This window comes from Mirounga angustirostris, unplaced genomic scaffold (assembly GCF_029215605.1).
Source record: "Mirounga angustirostris isolate CCGP_5_RB_7025 unplaced genomic scaffold, mMirAng1.0.hap1 SCAF_7, whole genome shotgun sequence".
NCBI classification, from domain to species: domain Eukaryota; kingdom Metazoa; phylum Chordata; class Mammalia; order Carnivora; family Phocidae; genus Mirounga; species Mirounga angustirostris.
Window position 1 is genome coordinate 45,425,684 of NW_026991715.1, and position 21,877 is coordinate 45,447,560.

The 21,877-nt window shown below is 37.6% G+C and overlaps 1 protein-coding gene across 6 annotated transcripts in view; it reads right to left on the bottom strand.

The window, feature by feature from the left end:
* The window catches only part of PDE4D (phosphodiesterase 4D), a 745,734-nt gene that overhangs the window by 562,775 nt on the left and 161,082 nt on the right, over positions 1 to 21,877 (bottom strand). Inside the window, exon 1 of one of the 6 annotated variants that reach the window (XM_045895271.3) lies at positions 13,807 to 13,827. The exons of the other annotated variants lie outside the window; for them this stretch is intronic. The gene's annotated coding sequence lies outside the window, so the exon portion shown is untranslated. Of the gene's footprint in view, positions 1 to 13,806; positions 13,828 to 21,877 lie in introns of those variants that run through there. 6 annotated transcript variants of the gene reach the window in all.

Genomic DNA, 21,877 nt, shown 5'->3' on the forward strand with positions numbered 1-21,877 from the left:
AGCAGAAATCCCACAAAGAAAGCCCAGACAAAGTAATTATGAGCACTGAACGCCAAGAATATTAAAGAGGAAGATCTGCTGACCTCAGAGAAAGTGCTGATGATCAGAAAAGATGAAAGGAATTCATAATATCTCCTCAACTCACTATATACTATATGATTTATAATTAACTTATAAGGTATTTTAGAAGTTCCTTTAATTTGCATCTTATATTTGACATTCTTCCCCTTGAGATATCATGGAAACATAAAAGATAATGTAAATTTATAAATATTTAAAATAGGTTATGCCAGTTCTGGTTGAAGTCATAGTAGGTTTTTTCATTTTCAGTAAGTTTCTCAGAGACGGGTGACACTTGCAAGCCAACTTCAGAAGGGTTTTGAAGAAATCTTTGTACAAGCAGGTTATATATATATATGGATTTGTGACATTCCAACATAAACCACAGAAAGGTTCTTATTAAAAAAGTGAACAAAGCTGAATCATTTTGCCTTCTCTTCCCACTGTGATTTTTATTCATTTGAAGATAAAATTCAAAGCAAACATCTTAGAGCTTCTGTTTGTCACCCAAGAGTTATTTCCAGGAAGCTCAGGAAATCTCACATTTCCAAAATTAGGTCATGACACTGTTACAGCAATCTACTTAACATGTTCTTAAAAAGGCCTCCTCCACTACCAAATAGAGAACCCCAACGGTAAAATCAATTCTGCATTCTTTGGAATCCCCAAAAATATAATCAACAGGAGAAATTCTAATGACAAAACAGCTTCCCAATTTAGTGATTAAGAATTGTAGATTTCTGCCACATCTCTGCCCCTTTTCCTGACATGATACTTTGTGAAAATAATTTTAAGTGAAATGTCCTTTATCGACTTTATCTATCCATTATCACTGACTCCCTCCATCTTGCTTGATATGCTCACACTTCCCTCCAATTCCCCACAGACACTGTTCCACAATGTGGCCATGGTCCTCCTTCTGAGATACAATCTTGAATTCCCCTCCGCCCCCCTCCAAAGAGAGCAGAGGGCATGAGACCAAAACTTCCTCAGCCTCTCCTTCCACCTACCTAAACTCTACATTATTTGCATCCATCCTCCCCTTTCTCCCTCTTATCAGGAAGGAAGGCATGTCCTTCACTGTCCTGATCCTCTCTATGGACACTTCCCTTGCGGTGTGCCCCCTGATCCTTAGAAATACCTGGTATTCCTCATTAACTACTGATTCTACTCTCCTTCTTCCTTCTGCCCCCCACTCTCTCTTTCTCTTTCTGTCCTTGTCCACAGTTTTGAAAGTAGTGTGCACTAATTTTCTCTGCTTTTATAACCCCTGAAATAGAACTCACCCCAGATTTCCCTTAAACCACTCTCCAAAGTGTTGCCAATAACTACTAATTATCAAGTCCATCAGGTATTTTTTAGTTCCTCATTTCTAGACTTCTTTAAAGTATTTGGACCACCCAGTTATTTCTCCCTTTGAATGCCTATAACTTTGTATAGACCAAACATACTAATACGCTCCCTACTGTTCTATAATTATTTGCTTCTTGGCTGTTCTCCTCAAGAGTCTCTAAGTGTCTTCAAGGCAGGATTGTTACCATACGTATCTGGGCATACCCTATTCTTAAATGAATCAGTATGTTCCACATGTTCTAAAGCAATTGAGTAAGAATGACATTTTTCAGCAGCTAAGATATTGGGCTCTTTCATGATTAAAATGTTTCTTTGGCAGTTCGGCACTGGCTCGGATTTCAGAAAATGTGAATATTCTTTATCCATGCAAAAAAAATAATATTTTTTGGGATGCCTGGGTGGCTCAGTCATTGAGCGTCTGCCTTCGGCTCAGGTCATGATCCCAGGGTCCTGGGATCGAGTCCCACATCGGGCTCCCTGCTCAGCGGGAAGTCTGCTACTCTCTCTCCCTCTGCTGCTCCCCCCTGCTTGTGCCCGCTCTCTCTCTCTCTGACAAATAAATAAATAGAAATCTTTAAAAAAAAATAATTTTCAAGACTTGTAATTATAACATCTTGAAGAAAATAATAACGATGGTAGCAAAACTCAAAACTTCAATGACGTTTTATCGTCAGCAAAGCACTCTCAAAGACCTTTCATCTGACTGTCAGAACTGCCCTTCGAGGTGGAGGTAAAGCCCAGGTCAAAAGCGGGCCAGGGCTGGGCCATTTGATCACCGCCCAACAGCACAGTAAGCAAAGTTCAGCTCACGCCTGCTCTGCTTGCTGAGTATGTGCCCAGAGGAAGGGCTGCCTTTTGCTTTGCAAGGAGGTTCTATCCATTCACGAAACACCACACTCTGCATTTCTAATTCATCTGCCCGAAGTGGGACGTCTTTCCTAAAATATCTGCCTAGAGAAGCACCTTTTCCTAATTCACAGAAAGGACCCCGCTGACCAGAGTACCCCGGGGAACAGGATTCACCTCAAATTCCTTATAAAATGTATCATTCTGAGAAAACACAAGAAGAGCTGCTGACATAGTGGAAGTGTAGGTCAGGGACTAACATGAACAGGAAGTGTTTCTCAGGGAAAGCCCACAGGCATTTGCTAGGCATCCCATGTACTTACCCAACTTGCTAACTAACACAGTGAAACTGCTTCTTTTCTCTGCTCTTCCTGCTAGTCTATTTTCCAGAAGGTCCACAGACATAGTGCTAAGGCATCTGCCACAGAACAACATACAGTGATATAAACACGCTGGGTTTTAAAATGAGGCCAGACCTGGTTTTGAATGGGTCAGTAACCCTAAGTTATAGATATGGGACCTTGGGCAAGTTATTTACCTTCTTTGAGCATTCCTTTCCTCATCCGCAAACAGGGATTCAAATCAGACCCTCCTCTAAAAGTTACTGTTGTCATTAAATGATGTATTTATGTGAAACCAGGGGGCATATACAGGGTGGGGGGTTGGGGAATGGTGTTCAGTCAATGTTCATCTCTTCTATGAAGCCCCCAATGGTTACATTTGGTACCTATATTTTAAGAAATTCTCTCAAGAGGTTTCAGCATGCCATGGTCTAGCAGTCTAATAAATTATTATTCCCCATGTGCTATGTGAGTTTCTTTAATAGTCTACTCTTCGACAGGAAGCAGAGAAATACCTGTTGCACTCATTTTCAACAGGTAGTGAAGAGCTCAGGGAGCCTTCACAAGGTCACAGATAGCATTAACACCAGAATTTAGAGATAGAAACCTGAGGGGTTTTTTGTTTGTTTGTTTGTTTTGTATTTCCTGAGCCAATAACCTGATGGTATAGAATGTCGATTATCCATCCTTGAAACCAAATATATATCCCACAACTGCACACAATATAATCGCTAGTTAAAATATCTCGTCTTAAGTATGTTTACAGGCTGGTTTCTCTAACTACTGGAAACACCGTCCAGGAGTCCACTGAGTGATAAACAGGGTCAGCAGTTAATTTATGGCTTGGAGGCATTTGGAGCTATTGTAAAAATGATGGCAATGATGCTGCAGCTAGACGGGTATTGATGAGCATTCATGTTTGTGGAGTGTGATCAAAGGAGAAGAGGAAGAGGCAAAGTGTGGATACTGTGGAAGGAAAGAAGGAAGGAAGGAAAGAAGGAAGGAAGGAAGGGAGGGAGGGAAGGAGAGAGGGATGAAGGAAGGAAGTTAGTTTTAACCTGCAGCAAGTGAGAAACTGGTTGTCAGTTTCCCTCCTTGAGGTATTCTTCCTCTCAGAATTCTGAACTATTTTCCTTTTCCTTTACTTGCCTATTTTTCTCTGAGCCCAAATACCTAAACATTAGTGGAAGTTAACTCAGTAATAGCTAAAAGGGATACAGAAACAAGGCGGGGGGAGGGGGGCGGGTGGGAAGTGAAGAATTTAACAGAAGCAAAACATCCCAAATTCATAGTTAATGATTTTCACATGATAGAGAATATTTTCTTCCTTTCTTTCTTTTGTAGGGATTGTCTAAAATCTTTCTGACATGGACCACCCACTTAGCTCATTGAGGATGTAACCTATCAGCAGTTTAAAGAGCACTATTTTACTAAGTCTGCTTAGACTAAAAATTACATTTGATTTCCATAAGTTGTGGGCATGCTGATATGACTGATGCCCACTTTACTCCTCTATTATACCATTCCATAATCAACTTTTATAAAAAATGACTTATTTTTATTTTAAAAGTATAAGATATTGCTAACAGAAACTAAGAAGAACACAGCTAAAGCAATAAAAGAGAATAAAATAGAAAACCTAGGGAAAATTATATGTTTAATAGGATCACTATTTCTCTAAAGGAAAATCTTTGCTGTATTATATCTAAACCTGAATTTCTGCCTTAAACAATGGCTGACTTTTCAATCAAACCCAGGGGATTTGTGAACAAGATGAGTTTGTATAATTATGATCTCTACCTAAATTCTATTGGCCACAAATTGTATTTGGCCATACAGGAATTCAGGATCAATCTGAGAATTTGGTATTAGTATTCCAGAATTAATGGGTAGTTTTGTCCCTCAGGGGAAGAGATGGTACTGAAGCAAGATCAGCAATGACCTGAAATCTCATCAGACAACAAACACTGGCAGAAATTTTAGGTTGACTAAAATGAGCAGACTCTGTTATCTTGTGTGAGACTTTGTGCATTTTGTCCTTCACTACACATAGTCATCAAACTCAATGTTTCTCCCACTCGCCAAAATTCTCATAAGACAAGCGAGGTTATTATATTGGCCAAAACATAAAACTCTAGAAAATGCAATTCTGGGTTGAGTTTCTATAGTTTCAATAAATGAAGGAAAGAAAAACTTAAAACATGAGAGTCTAAGAGGCCAGATGAGAAGGATGATCCTTGCATCAGGAATCAGGCCAGCTTGCCTTTCTCTGATTATTTATTCATTGTGTTTGCTGTTGAAATATAGATATAGATATAGATATATATACACATATATTTATGTATTTATATATATACATACATATATGCACAAGATAGTATTAATATATTGATTTATATCTTGTTTCATTCCATAAAGGATTTAGATCAAAGAAAACAAAATGAGTGAGTACATGAGTTTAACCGTCAGTTTACAGAAGAACAATAAACCTTGACTTGCTGGAGTAAACTTTATTAGGGACCTGGGAAGGGCAAGATCAATGAAGGGATGTGGGGCCTAGAAAAAGGGAAAAGAAGCCTCAGTGTGGAGTCAAGTTACCATAATCACCCTATTTTGCCTCTTGATTGGAATCACCTCTCAGCACCATAAAGAAAGCTTGATAAAATAATTTAAACATGTAGCCTTTAAAAAATTAAATCCTAAGCACCAAATAAGTAAAAGAGTTAATCACCATCTACAGTCACTAATCCCAACTCTTCCTCAGGTTTCCTCAGAGGAGCATGTTGATAGCAGCCCTGGGCAGCCTCCCGTAGCAGAGGCCTTTGGCTTCCGTTTCCCATTGTCTTCCCTCAGGGTCACTTGAGTCCATCATAAAAAGGAGGCAAAGGCATTTAAATAAAGCACCCTCCTAAATCTTAGAAGTCCACAGTTCAGTGGCATTCAACACAGACCTGGTGTTTCTGGAATAAAATTTTAGCATCTTCATAAATCAGATTACACGAAGTTGTTATACTTTTACATTAGGCAAAAATCTACAAACATATGCTTGGCACACTATGTTATGTTATTCTTGTTGGACCCCTGAATATGATTCTAGGCCACAATGCTTCTGAAGAGTCCTCTTAACTGCTCCTAAATGAAATTTAAGTTCCTAGAAAGTGGACTTTTTCATTTCCCTTTTTCCAACTATGCAAGACGAGCCATTCCTGAATTGCCACACTATCACTATATTCTCACAACCAGCCAGAAGGAAAAATAAGAAGAGCTATATAGTACTTATTTACCTAGTGAGGCAAACCCTAATCTTTGTTTGGCTTGGAAGGAAAAAGGTCAACAAGTGTAATGGAAAGAAGCCTTTGCAATAAAATTCTTCAGCAAGTATTTATAATGTAGCTTTAAACAAGAAAAGCTCATTCTTCATACCACTCTCTTAGCACTTATGGGTTAGTGTTCTATTAAGACAAGTAAAAAGACCACTTATTAACTTTAACTTGTAACCAATAAACAATGAATTTGTAATACTATTGCTCAATTCTCAACACACTAGCCCTAGGGAAAGAGGATGAGAGTCCAAGGGGGAGCAGTATACACAGGCTTCTACTTGAATCATTACCTCTGATAACTGTTTGAAGACTACTCTAGATCTCAATTTTCCCTCCTTCTTGCTCTTCAAAAAGCAGAGAGAAAAAGAGCACGCACCTCTTTGTCCTGCCTATCCAAAGGGGTTAGAGCCTTCCTAGAGATGAGCCAGGCTCATCAAACCAAGGCACACATCTCCTTTAAAATGTTTATTAGTCCCTGGCATTGATTTGTTGCCAACTTCTGATCTGCCCTTTGTGAAATAAAAATAATAATAATAATAATAATAAAAAGAAGAAGAAAGGAAAAAAGACCAGACCAGACCTACATGTGAGAATGAGGAAAGAGAGCCCATGGAGATGAAAAGGAGAAAAACTTGGCAAATCCTTTCTTCTCAGCACAGTAATTCATGAGCATGGAATCCAGTCCAATAGGGACTCTTACAGTAGGACAAAGGGAGGGAAGGTTTTCTGTCAACAAACACCTAGAACCTCTTACCGCAGTATTGAAAGGTGAGGTTATAAATAAGAGGAAAACAACAATCAGGCAAGTTGAGAACCAAGCACAACATTAATTGGGTCACCTGGAAAAAAACACCACCTTCTTCCTTTGAGGTCAACGTCTTACTAATGAATCCTTCTAAAGGGCCCAGGCAAGAATAGATCTACAGAACACTCACACTCCACACTGGCTCAGTTTGGCCACCACAACAACAGCAAACCGGCACACGATGCAATGAAGTATATGAAGGGTTACCGAGCTTCAGGCACAAAGGAAAACCACCAGGACTCTCAACTTCTCTATACAGCTTTCAAACATATATATTACAGACCTAGAGGAGCATGAATAAGCACATTTGCATTCTTTCAAAAACTACAGAATTGAATAGCTCATTTCTTTCCTGTTAAAAGTACAGGTGAAGTAAATGTAACAAAATATGAGGTGATTATAATGTTAGGTATTCAAAGAGTACCTGCATCCTACCTATTGCAACATAAACAAATGGACACCAACAACCCGGCTCAGGCAGAACAAAAACTGTTGCTTTAGAGCAAGGTACACTTTCTAGAAATGAGACTGGTAATTTCAGCCCTAAACAAATTGCAATAACTACAAAATTAACCTTGAACAAAGGCAGAGGAATAGAAGAAAAAAAAAAAAATATTTGACAAATGCCTACTACGTGCCGGGGACTGTTTCCAAGACCTTCTTACTTTAAGGTTAAAGACTATTTATGTGATTGATTCTATAAGAATGACAAGAACCTTATTGCTGATGCCAGAACCTCACCATCAGGCCCAGTAAGGCCTTAGAACCAAAGCTCCCACTGAGTTGGGAACTCTGGTGATGCACTTGGAAGGGGGCCATTAAGGTTTGCAGGCATGTCACCCAGACTTCCTCCCAAACACATTAGAGATTGGGGATGGTGGCTCTGTAAGGCAGAGAAGGAAGATACGTCACAACGTCAGTTCTGGATGTATCTGGTAGTGATAGAAAATGAGTACCTTCCCAGAGTGACAGAGGATGTCACCCACCCTTCTCTACAACTGACTTTTAGCTAACAAGCTCAAACATCTATAACAAACCAGCAGATGATTTTGGCAGAGCCTTAAGATACCAGGAAGCTTTCATTTGAGACACTGTCATAAAACCAGTTAGAAAAGCCCTCAGAGACCTCTATTTTGATATTTATGACTTATCTTGAGACCACCCAAAAAATTTACCTGGAAAACATATTTTCAAAATCAGACACGTTGCAGTATCCAAAGCAAACCATGTTAGTAACCACAAAACCTTAAAATGTGCCTTTCTCAAGCACTGACAAAGTTTTTACTATGAGATTTAAATCCAGTCAACCCTAAAGGTGTGGTTAAAAACAAGCAATTTTAAAATAATGAGCTCTGTCCTTATAATACCCTCAGCAATTATTTCCTATACACATTTATTCATAAACTCTAGTAAGAAATGGTACATGATGTCATATGTCCTGAAAGCTTAATAAATTGCATTGAGCCTTAATACACAATAAAATATCAATGCACTAAGCAAATTCTTTAAGAGTCTGAACACTTGATGATTCATGTGTTAGAATTCTATTAAATTGGTTCATTCCAGTGGAAATATTTCTACATAGTTATATTAGAATTTATATAGCTACTTAACTTCTAAACAGTTAAATTCCTTAAATGTGAGGCACCAACACATTTTAGTATTATTTTAAAACTGAGTCAACATTCTAAGTTTTCCCTTAACCTTCTTTTGGAAAATTGAAAAGACCTAAAGGTAAGCAAGTTGACATTAGACATTAGATATCAGAAATACATGTGTGTCCTTCCCCAGGGAATTTTCAAATAAAACAGAAAAAAAAATCTAAACCTCCCTTTTTCTTTTATTTATTAGTTAAATACCTGCCATTCTCAAAATTATTGGGTTTTTTTCTCTATGAAATGTTAGCAATTGTAAATGTCCTCATATTAGAATTCTTATTTTGGGATGCTTTTATATTAACAAGTAATTTGTTATTGCATAACCATTACTTTCTCAGACAACATTAGGTTTTAAACATGTTTTACTTTTCATGCTCACTTGATACCAATATTCTTGTTCAAGAAAAATTCACCTCTGGCACCTGTCAAGGAATTTTTAAATTCTGAGTTTTACAAACTGAAGGAGGGGTATTGATTACTCACCATATCCAGGAATGCCTTCTAAAGGGGAAATTATTCACGTGCATCATGTTTGCAGATCTTCTGTCATTAATATTTTCCTTGTCTCATATGTTACATGTAGTGATTTTCATAGATGAATTCCAACTCTCCTGTTTGAGCAGCTATCATGGGCAATTATTGCAACAAGTATTGAATTCCAAAAAAATCCCCCCCAAAAAACAAACAGCAACAACAAAAGCCCTTCCAGGATTTGGAAAAAGAAGTATCACAGAGCACTGCAGGTATGGGTCCATCCATTTAGGTTCCACTAGTTAGTCAACACACTAAAATAACCAGTTCAATCGCTAATCCTAAATGGTGGCAAATATTGTCCTGGTAAAATCCAACTGCCTAGAGTGTAAATTAATGCATCCTCTCAGGAAGGACTCTGGAATGTGGGAAAAAAGGAGTCAAAAGACAGTTTCTTGTTATCCTTGTTAAAGAAGTGTTAGAAGGGAAATGGAAAACTTCAGGTTGCTTTGCCATGCTGTCCTTTAGAAATGAATATTGCTTTTTCTTCTTTCTTAGGCACATATTCATGTGTGGTCACTTTAACGCAGTGCTGCCTTCTGAGACACGTCGGACAAAGACCTGGGCAGAGGGGCTAGAAACCATGTATAATCAAAGCCAACTTCGTTCCCAAATCTCAGAATTGCTGGTTTTCAACGGTAAAAGTAGGAAGGCAAGGAGCAATTTCTGCTTTGCAGGACAGGATTACCAGTAGCTACCATCCTGACTTCAGAAGGTGCTGTCATGAGAAAATTCATTTCTGCTGCCTAACCCCATAATAAGGCTGTCTGCTCTCCTTAAGTAAAATGACTAAGCTATTGATCATTTCACTGCAGAAACCCCTTTAATTTGTTATCCAAACCGTGTGCGGGCTTTTCATATGTTGCCTTGGAAAGAAAATGAATTTCACGGCTGCAAGTCAGACGTTGTCTAAGAATTCTTCCCCCGCTGTCTTTCTTTTCTCTTCCCTCTCTCTCTCTGTTTTACCCCAAATTCAATTCCCAAAGAGGTGTCATTTACTCTGATGCGCTGACATCTTCTGAAAGATTCTCATGCCCAAGCTATACAGACCTTGCATGCTTTTAAAACACAAAGGCAACAGGCTCCTGCTGGGGTCTCCCAGCTCCGAATTTCCAGCAGAACCTTTGGGATCGTCGCAGCCGCCTTGTCTGCCCTGGGCTGTGCCGCCCGGCTCTGAGCAGCTCAGGACACTTGCAGGCTCCGAGGTACTGTACATTAACTCTGCAGCAGCCCGCTCCCGCTGCAGACACTGCTGCCTGACAGGGGATGTGCTCGCGTCAAGGGGGCCCTCTAGGTGGGTTCCCAGACACTGCAGCACGCCCTTGCTTGCCTCCAAGGAAGAGTGAGCCAAAGGGGTTAAAGGAACAGCTCGCCCTAAAGAGCAGATTTCTTTCAGTAAGTAATTACCAGGCAAGACAAGCGAAGCAGTAAGAAATCTGTAAACAACCTCCCAGGGAAATGACACCTTGAACAAACAGATATTACGAAGGGAGGGTTTTTGTTTGCTTGTTTTTGTTTTTCCCTTCTTAGCCAGGGCAAAGAAGGGGAATAAAAGAAGTCCAGGAGAATTTGCAAATGTGGTCACTTTGTCTCCTTTAAAAAAAAAAAAAACAAAAAACTGGGCTACGAGTGTCTTGCTAACTTTAATGATTTGTAACCATTTGGCTACAGATGACCACACGGTAATTTTTGGACAGGAAATCCTGTGGAAGCCCGTTCTGCGGAAGTCGGGTTATACTTCAGTTGCAATTGCGCATGCCATAAAGCTGCTTGTTTGATTAGGGGGTGTGTAGATTTGAGGAGTGCTGAGATAAAGCATTGCAATGCCTATGGTTGATATTTTGTATTTCCTCAAGCTTACCCTTTGTTGCAAAAATTCTGTTCAACAATCCCCTGAAAGCCCCCCATCACTGTTGATGCCATTTTGGAGCAAGAATAAAATAGTAAACTCTTATAATAGTAGGTTGGCACTTAAATGGTGTTTGTTGAAGATCAGTAGGAGAATGGACTTACAAGAAGCAGTGTACTCAATATGAATGTATCAGTTTTAGGCATTTTAAAAAGCTGTTATGTAATTGCTTAATATTAAATGGAATACTGGCAACATTTAATATATCATGACATTATCTTTAGTTAAGATTCCTCTGGTGAGGCCCTGTCATCACAGAAAATACTACCCAGAATTGGGGGAGGAAGGGGTATTTCCCACAAATTCAAAACCAGGTATAAATTTAGTCTTGAAAACTGCCATGATTTGAGAAATTTTCATTTTGATCAAATGATGATCTTAATGGAAGTATTCCTGGGATGAGGAAGAACTGAATGATTCCTTTAAAAGCAGTTTGAACTTGTAGGTTCAGATGGGTACCACAGCTTGAAAGAAACTTGAGAATATATTTGGGGATTTTCTATAGCCTACGCAGTGTCTTCATGACCTCCTTTTTCTAAAGGGAATAAAACTCTTCCATTAGGTCATTTGTGATCTGAACCAGAAAACTTCCATCTGAATTATTTTTGACAAGCTTCGAATGCTGGGAATCAAGCATCACAGAGTAATTCAATATTTGATATTATATGACATATTTAAATATTACTATTTAAGAGCAAGGAAAAGTTACCATGCCCCTCATGTCCACCTTCCCCAGGGCCCTGTACTAAGGATGTTATGCTATTATCTCACTTAATCCTCACAACACTTATTAGGTAAGGACCATTACTAACCCCATTAACAGCTGAGGAAATTGAGGCACTCTGATATTAAGTAGCATGCCTAAGGCCAAACATCTAATAAGAGTCATGATTTGAACCAAGAAAGTTTGTCTCCAGAGCCTGAATGAATTACCCCTATATAGTGTTAATGCTTTGAAAAAAAAAAACTATTTTCAAAGGTATTACTTTAGCCTTACAGAATCATGCTGAGGAGACTATGACATTTATTGTGCCAATTTTGGAGATGAGTCTCCAAAAGGATAGTATTTCTTCATTATCACACATCATGTTAGCAGTAGATTTGGAAGAGAATTCAGATCAATAGGTCAGTGTTTTATTTGATGATGATGATGATGATGATACGATGATGAACATGAACTTATTTCAAAACCGATACTTAATCCGCACTGTTTAAAAAGTAGGTCTCCGTGGAAAGGGGCAAGTACAAATATTTACAAAATGACGTGGAAATTGATTTTTCCTTATAATAGGTACTATTTATTTGAAAATTCTTTATTTTTTTTAGTCCATTCTACTCTACTCTGTTCATATGCCAGAATAATGCCTATGGGCCATCGGATATCCAAAACATCTCTGAATATTTTTCAATTACCACACAGTTCAACATTCTATACTTGTTCCCATTTGTGGGCAATCGTATATGCGAAGCACTTTAGAAGTAAAAAAAATATACGAACTACCCAACAGATTACTAAAGGAGATGTAAAATTAAAATATATTTAAACCAAAAGGAGATTTCAACTGAATATTTTTTAGATGGATTTTTCTTGGCTTTTTATTTCTATTTTTATATACGCAACTCTCTATATTAAGGCATAACAAATTAGAATGAAAGGACACACAACTGAGAAGCTATGACAAATAGTAGAAAAGCCAAATTTCTGCTTGAGGGATAATAAAGAAAAAAATGTAATTTATTTCACAGTTCAGAGAACCAAGACTACATATTAATAAACAATCCTAAATTGAGTATTTTGAAAACTCAAGGCAATATATATAAAAGAATGGGCTTGCTTAGAGGATAGTAATAGCTTTTCCAACATTTTTATTCCATGTATATTAGAAACAGGGTCTTCAGTGTTAGGACTCGTATTTTACAAACTGATACTTTACAAGACTTAGTATTTTACACGTGTTCAAGAAACAACATTTGAGCAGAACTAACAGGTTTGTAATTAAAAAAAAAATTCTCAAAGATGAATAACACTGACAGTCTAGAGTAACACAAATCTATTTTTTCTACTGACTTTCATGTTCCTTTCATGGAACTTCTAAGAAATGCGAGGAACATACATAACAGATTGCTGTTATTGCTGATCCCAGCCCCGCTGAAGGAGTGCTAATTATTGGCTGAGCATCATAGATCGGCATAAGCTTGCTGAAACCCTTACAGCCATGGTGCAGCCTTAGCTCTACTAGTACAAAGGTTGGTTTTTGAGAAAAAAAAAAAAAAAAAAAATCTTAATCCCACAGCAAACGCAAGAGTAAGCAGCCTTTCAGGGACAGACTCACATTAACCATCATCACATGAGGCTGATATAAGAACAAACAAAAAAAAAATGTCAATTTATTGATAAAGTGTAAACTGCAATCATCTAACCAGCATTTTCATGAAAGATTGTTTAGTGCTCTCAGAATCAGAGAAGTATTAACTAGGTAGTGTCACCATATCCTTTTCCAACAACCAAAATCCTCTCCTGCCCTGGCTAGCGGATGATGCTTGCAAGGGTGATGGTTTTTAACTCAATTTCTTGTTGCCCTGTGGTTTTGCAAATTCAGGGCAAGTGCAGGGCAGAGGAGGCCAGGTTTCAACCAAAGCCCCTTTGCTTCTACCTGTTTTATTTTGAGGTTTGGTTTGAAAAAGGGAGTCTGGGGGCACCTGGATGGCTCAGTCGTTAAGCATCTGCCTTTGGCTCAGGTCATGATCCCAGGGTCCTGGGATTGAGCCCTGCATCGGGCTCCCTGCTTGGCGGGAAGCCTGCTTCTCCCTCTCCCACTCCCCCTGCTTGTGTTCCCTGTCTCACTGTGTCTCTCTCTGTCAAATAAATAAATAAAATCTTCAAAAAAAAAAAAAGGAAAAGGGAGTCTGGTTCCTAAAAATGTTTAGAGAAACCTAATGGTAGGAATACAAAATTAACACTTTCTAGGCAAAATCTTACCTTTGTATTGTCAGTTTCGAGACTCCATTGAGAGTTCTTCAAACGCCTTCAACTGATGGGTTTCCCTCACAATGAACGTCATACAAACAATGAAGTTAGACCTTTATGCTAATACAAGCATAGCATAATACAGACACACCCTAGTTTCTGAGCTTGGGTGTTTTCTAAACTCTTCAGTCACTTATCTGATAGGGAGGGTGTAATGACTTACCTCACAGATTTCCCTGAGTTTCACTTTCAGAATGGAACGGTATTTCAGAATGGAACGGTGTTAAGGTGTATCTTTCTGTCACCGTCACATTCTGCTATAACCAATAGCTAAAATCAATGACTCCCTTTTAATGAACTTACATAATAAAAGCTCCTCTGGATTTAGATATGAAATAACAAGGATCTAAAAGGTGATCTCTTATTAATCTTTTATGAATACTAATTATTAGTTCATATATTTTAGGGACGTGTCCCATATTTTCAAAAGGCTGGAGAACTTCTGTCTTGTAGTTGTCAAATGAAAAAACTGATCCCTCTATTCTACATACTGATTTTGTATAAAAATATGTACATATGCAAATACCTCTACAAACTTTTTTAAGCACATTCTCTGTATTTGTAGCATAAATATGTCATATTTTAGGAAACAGAAGCTACAGTAATTGGCTATCTTGGGGGATATGACTTTTTCACCTAAAGTCAGAAAAACAGTATTTTTTAAAAATTTCCAATGTTTCCAATAAAAATGAAATTTATGTGCACTTCGTACATGGGTATGTGTGTATATATATACATAAAACATATATATATATGTTTTTCTCTGTATTATATATATCACCAATTAATAAAGAGGTGAGAGTGGCACTCTTTAATATGTAGAATGAAATGTAAGATGACGGCACATTCCCCACCTCTACCTCCCAGTGGAGCAGGCATTCAAAAGCAAATTTTCTCTCCCACTCTTAAAGAAAACCAATCCCTCCGGAAAGAAACAGCATCTTCCTCTGTGTATTTGTAACACCAAAAACATTGTTGGCACTCAGTAAATGTTAACTAATGTTAACTAATGACCATGTTGATAGAGATGACTTCCCACTTCTGGCAAGTTCTAGCAAAGTCTGAAGGCATTTATAACTTCAGTACATTTATAACTGAAAGAAGAGGAGCTCTTCATGAAGCCATGGTTTCCATTGCTAAGAGTCAGAGGGAACTGTGTCATGTTTCAGCAAGTTGTTAGTACATTCAATTTCTACATATTCTATAATCAAGGATACAACCACTAATTGAAAAGTGAAAAAAAAAAAATCACTAGGCATCTATTTTGATCACCTAAAAGCAACAGTTGCTTTGGTAGAAATTTTCATGATTTAACTAATACAAGTCATTTTGAATCATCACCTTCTCAGTTTAAATGATAAATCAATACATTTGCAGGAAAAAAAATTCTCATATCAAACACATTTCCTAATTGGGATATTTAGAATGCTTGCTAAATTCTACTTTTAGTATTTTTTAAAGTAGAAGTGGTAGAATACCTAACGCTAGAATACAAAGAAAGCACTTAATATTTATTATTCAAAAATCAAATGTGGAAAAAATCCACAGCAGCTTTGAAAAGAAAAAGTTGAATTTGCATTCTGTCTTAGAGTCTCAAAACATGAGCCCTTAATTTCAGGCTTTGCCTTTTACTTTTTGTGTAATTTTGAACAACTCACTAAACCTCCATGAGACTCCATTTCCTTATCTGTAACATAGAAATAATAGCAAATTCATAGGCTATTGTAATTTTTAACTTACTCAGGTAAATTATAGAAAAATACTATGTAATGAAAAGAGAGCTTTTTAAATGCTGTTCACATATACTTTAAATTCAATGATTAGAAAATGTGATAAAATATAGACTCTTTACTGGGTCTGCAACTTACTTAAATTGAAATGGAAAAAAAAATAGAAAAATTCAATGAGATAATGTTTGAAGTCCCTTCTGAAATGGAATTATATTTTATTTCTACCTATAACTTTTCTAAAGGCTTTATATCATATTTGTTTCAGAATTCAAAGGAATAAAAATATTTCTCGTGTGATAAGGTTCAGCTTCAAAATATACCTGTGTTTATGAAATGTTATAGAGTCCTAAGAATTACTTGGAAAAGTATCTGAAATATTGGTAGGTGAAAAAAAAAAAAAGAAAGAAAAACAACGCAGATTTTCAGAGTAATATCTTAGTATGGATTATTTGATACAGTTAATATGATTTTAAATGTGCAGGTGTATATAAATATATTGATGCCAATGTAGAAGAAAAGAACCAGAAAGATATATGCCAAACTACTGACAAACTAATTACCTCTGAGATAGGGAATTTAAAAGTGGGCCTCATTAAAAAATTTACTTTTTACTTTACTTATTTCTGAATTGATTAATCTTCTCAATGAGACTATTTCCATATATTATTTGCATAATTAAAATACCAATGAGGACAAAAACATATTTAGTATTATTTTTATATTTACTGTTAATTAAGGAAGAATAGTCATTCTTAGGTTTTTTTTATTATGTTATGTTAATCACCATACATTACATCATTAGTTTCTGATGTAGTGTTCCATGATTCATTGTTTGCGTATAATACCCAGTGTCATGCAGAACGTGCCCTCTTTAATACCCATCACCAGGCTAACCCATCCCCCTACCCCCCTGCCCTCTAGAGCCCTCAGTTTGTTTCTCAGAGTCCATAGTCTCTCATGGTTCATCTCCCCCACTGATTTCCCCCCCTTCATTTCTCCCTTCCTACTATCTTTTTTTTTTTTAAACATACAATGTATTATTTGTTTCAGGTCTGTGATTCATCAGTCTTACACAATTCACAGCGCTCACCATAGCACATACCCTCCCCAATGTCTTTCTTAGTTAATATCTATGTATTGGAATATAAAACCCAAGTTTTTAATATTTATCAGATAGAATCTCTGGTAGTCTTGAAAAATCCAACCTCAAACCTCAAAGCTAAACTGTCAAATTCAAAATATATATTTAATAAGAGTTTAAATGTACCACCAGTACTATTAGCTGAATCAATAACAAGCATTAAAAACAAAAATGGATAACTAATTCATTCTTTTTCCAGGCCCACAGGAACACTGTAGCTGGGGCCAGAAGCAATACTCATTCGCAGTTGGAAGCATCAACACTAAAGTTACGTCTACCTGCACAGTGAAGCTTCTGATCACACATCTTGATAACAGTATGTGTTTATTTTACTCCAGCTCAAATATGTGATTACTTGCAAACTCTAACTCCCTAATTTTGATCTATCTTTGGTCTGCTGGTATAATCTCCTTTCTTTAGTTACATATATACTATAGTAATAGTATAGTAATATATATAATAATATATATAGTAATAATATATTTCCAACCTAATTTATTGGTTCTTTGATTCTCTAGCAATGAATTGCCATCAATCCTGGGTTTTAGTGACTTTTTAGTTGTATTTTTTGAAGGGTATATTTTCATAGTCATTTTAATAGAAAGTTAGAGGCTATATCAAAGTGTGCAAATCAGATGCCATTTAAAAGGCAAAGACCTCAACTGCTGCTCCCAATGCATATACATATGCACACGCACACACCACTGACAGTTAAGAAGATTACCTAAAAGCAAATATGACTATGATATTTACAAATTATCTATATTTATAATATAGATACTATATAGATACAGACACATGTGTATTGTTATTTCCACATCTTGTATTTACTGTATGAAGACACTAATATTCCAGTTATCTTTAAAATAGATGGTTAAAGATCACCATTAAAATGTAAACTCCAGGGGTGCCTGGTTGGCTCAGTTAGTTAAGTGTCCGACTCTTGGTTTTGGCTCAGGTCATGATCTCATGGGTCATGATATCGAGCCCACATTGAGGGAGTCTGCTTGAAGATTCTCTCCCTCTGCCCTTCCCCCCAACTCTCCTTCTCTTTCTCTCTCTCAAATAAACAAATAAATATTTAAAAAAAAAAAAAAAAAAGGTAAACTCCGCAGGGGCCCTGAGATTTTTGGTCTGTTTTGTCCTTGCTATATCCCCAGTACCTTGAACAGTGTCTGGTATATAAGTGGTCAATGAAGTATTTGTTGAGTTGAGTCAATGATTATCATAAATAAATAAACAGCTACACCAAACATGATTGTCTGCCTAAAACTCCTTCTAAAGAGCTTGCCTCCCCTATACTCTATCCTTATAAAACTTGATTGGAATATGTATGAAAACTACGCACTGCCACCTGATTCATTCACTGTGTAGTGAATATTAATAGTCTATCTTTGGAATATGGGTGGTCATAAGAAAAACAGAGACTCTAATCAGTTCTAATTTGGCTTGAACCAAAATATCATGTGGACTTGGGAGCTGAAGCTGCCATTTTGGGTCAAGTGCAAACTGATGACTAAGGAGATTGTAGCAATCACAGAGAGAAGTTCCAAAGAGCCAAACAGGAATGGAAGATGACATGGCCACAAAAAGAGGAGGTGCTTCAATTCCTGAGTTTTACAAGTCCAACAAGGCCCATTTATACGTTGTTCCTGAGAATTTCAGTGTCTTTACAGTAACTGTATTCCCTCTTTTTTTACAGAAGCTGGTCTGAGTTGGTTTCTTTTCCTTGCAATCAAAATCTGAACTAGACAAGTCACCATATAAGAAACATTACTTTGCTGTTCATAAATCCTTTCCTTCCCTCCAAAAGTAAAGCAATTTAAAATTAATACTCTATTGTAATATTGAATAGCCACAGTGAATTAGCTTGACATTGAATTAAGGATTACTTGATCAAGAGGCTTAAGTTAAAACACACACAGAGTAACTAACAGTTAGTGTATCTTCATCTATATCCACATCCAGAGGTTCTGGAGAGAGCATTCTTTTGCTATGACTGACATCTGGTACACTCCCAGTCAAAATATTAGCTTCTTTTTCTCAAACCCCTTTCACCATTTTGTTCACAGAATGTTAATGTGTTTCAGATAAGGAGGCAAAAGACAGAGAGAGAGATTAAGGAAGGAGAAAATACTGTGCGTTTCATTAGCTTTGTGGAATAAGAAAATTTAGTACTTGAAACGCATAATTCCTTTTTAAGGGAAGAAAAGGCATAGATGTTATTATTTTAACACAATCACTTAAAAGATTTAAAATATTAAAATGTATTAAAACCAGAATTTGATATTTTGGAACAACAGTTGTGAAGTCATTTTGATATAACTAAGTAAAACATTCTGTGCATTTGAGCACAAAATAAATTCAAGGCCAGTTATTAAATACTGGCTGCCTATTTTAGATAGATCCCCTCTCTTTCACCTAGCATTTTATACCCTCTACTCTATTTTTTTTTTTGTAAGATTTTATTTATTTGACAGAGAGAGAGAGAGAGAGACAGCGAGAGAGGGAATACAAGCAGGCTTCCCGCAGAGCAGGGAGCCCGATGCAGGGGCTCGATCCCAGGACCCTGGGGTTATGACCTGAACCGAATGCAGCTGCTTAACGACTGAGCCACCCAGCTGCCCCTGCTCTGTTGTTTTTAATTATGACTTGGGGATAAATTCATAATGTTCAGTATCTTTCTCTATAATTGCCATATTTCACCCCTAAAAACATCACCACAGACCCTACAAATCACTTAATAGATTCAAATGGGCAAAACATAACATAGGTCCCACAGTGAATGAGGCAGAAAGCTATTATAATATGAAATCCAATTGCCTAGCAATATATCTTATACTTTTCTCTACAGGAAGCAAGTAAAGAGTGGGAAAAAAATTCAAAGTACAATATAACCTGGTTTCATCTGTTGTTCTTAGTCACAAAAAGAAAAAGAAGAGAAAAAGGATGAAGACACAAATAAACCTTAAATTTTTCCAAAAAAACAAAGCAGCAAAACTGATCAAATGGTAAATTTACTGTGAGGATTTCTCCTCTTTTCCCCTTGACTCTTCCCCTTTAGATTGGTGATAGAACAAGAGGCGGAGCAAAACTAAAAAGCAAAAAGTGGACAGATGAGCATCCAGTGCTTTGTTGTCAGGACCCTCAACAAACTTCTTTGGTTTTTGAAATTCCTGCCTCATTTTTAAAAGAATGGAAGTTATACAAGGAGCAGGAACAAAGTTAATGAAAATAAAAACTCGCTTTTCTCCCTCTCCCCAGTAATTACCCACCGATTACAGGTACAGGCCAATTGGGATGAGGCTGATAGGATTGGATAGTTTTGTTCCAGAAGGAGAAGGATCAAGGGACTGTTGCAGCTCCAAACCCCTGGTGGCCTCTCCTCATTGACTGTAGCTATAATGAGCAAATGACAGTCCTAAACTCCCAGTCCAAAGGAGTCTGAAGGGAGGCAGTGTTGAATAAGGACAAGGGTAAGTGATAGACGGTTGAGTGGGATTTGGTGGGTATTACTACCCTGTACTAACTTTCCCATTTGTCTTACTTTCCAAATGACTTACAGCTTCCCACTCTTTTCAAGCAGACCTACACTGAGAGCTTTCTCCTGGAGCGCAAGTGTTTTAAAGATCAGAACATTTGTTGGACGGTGTAAATAATTTTCCTTGGTTCTCCTCTCAAATATTAGAGGACAATAGGATAAATATCCAAATAGAGATACAAATGTATTGTGGTATTGTCAGGATATTTTTTTTAAATATGTATATAACAGTATCAATATTGTAACAAAATCATTGAAAATAAGGACATGTGACACATTTTATTTGGTTTCTTAACTACCCCTTTAAGTTTTATTTAGGAAGAAAGTCTTGTGACTTTTCGGGGCACTCTTAGGCAATACAGAGCTTTATATTCACCTTATCAGCCCAGATTCTATTCAGAAATTAGAATAGCCATTCCAAATTGTAATCCAAAAATCTGAACGTGATTCAACTCACATTTCCTTGCTGCTTGCAGCGGTGGGCAGTAAGGTGAGTGGGTGGGGCAAGTCAGCTCTCCTGACTTGCCAGGTGTTGGTAGTGAATACTCTGGGGTTGAAGAGCACGGGAGGACATGATGAAAGGAAGGACAAAGTTGTTCTCCTTGAACTGGCACTGTTATAAGATGTATCTTGCATCAGGGGCCTGGCAGATGTTGAGAGCTGCCTCCTTGTCTAGTGGGCACTTTTGCGGGTTCATCAGCCGCATCCCTGCTGGGCTCCCTGGCTGCAATTCCTATGAGTCAGGCAGAGCTTTGCTTTCAAAGTGCTGCTCGTTCATCAACGCCCCACCAAGCCTCTGGTTTTCTAGTGGTCCAGTCCGTATAAACTCTTGCTGTTGGAGTCCAAGTGCTTTTTCCAGATAGTTCTCATGGGAAAGACATAAAATGGCTTTACGGCCAGCCGTCTCTCTAGTGTGGTGTACATCTGGTCCATGAGAAAGATTCCCACCACTGAATCCTCTCTCTGGGCTTGCCTGGAATGAAAGGACAGCAGCCCTCTTTGAGGGAGGGCAAGGTAGTACTCACAGCAATGCCCAGTTATCTCTTAAAAAGAAAAACAAAAACAAACGCCTTTTTGTAAATTACTCTTCTTTTCCCTCTCTGAACTCTTTTATAGTCTCAATCTGAGCTAAGGGCATTTGTATCCGGGGCCCAAATGTCATGAAATTGATTTCTGACCACCTATTTTGAAAACTGGAATTTAGGATTGGGGTCATATTTTGAGATGAGCTTCTATTGCATCTCACTGCCTTTGCTGACACTTCAGTTTTAACATTTGTAACCATGTGATTAACATCATAGTTCCTTTAGCACTCCTGATAAGCTACTCAATATCTACCCTCCCTTCTTCCTTACTGGCAGAAACCCCATTATTTTTTGTGGGAATCTACTTTTTTTTTTTTTTTAATTTTTATTTATTTATTCATGAGAGACAGAGAGAGAGAGGCAGGCTCCCAAGGAGCAGGGAGCCCGATGCGGGACTCGATCCCAGGACCCCGAGATCATGACCTGAGCTGAAGGCAGACGCCCAACCATCTGAGCCACCCAGGCGCCCGTGGGAATCTACTTTTTGAAGCAGCTAAGTGATCAAAGAAAGAGGCTCCATACTCAT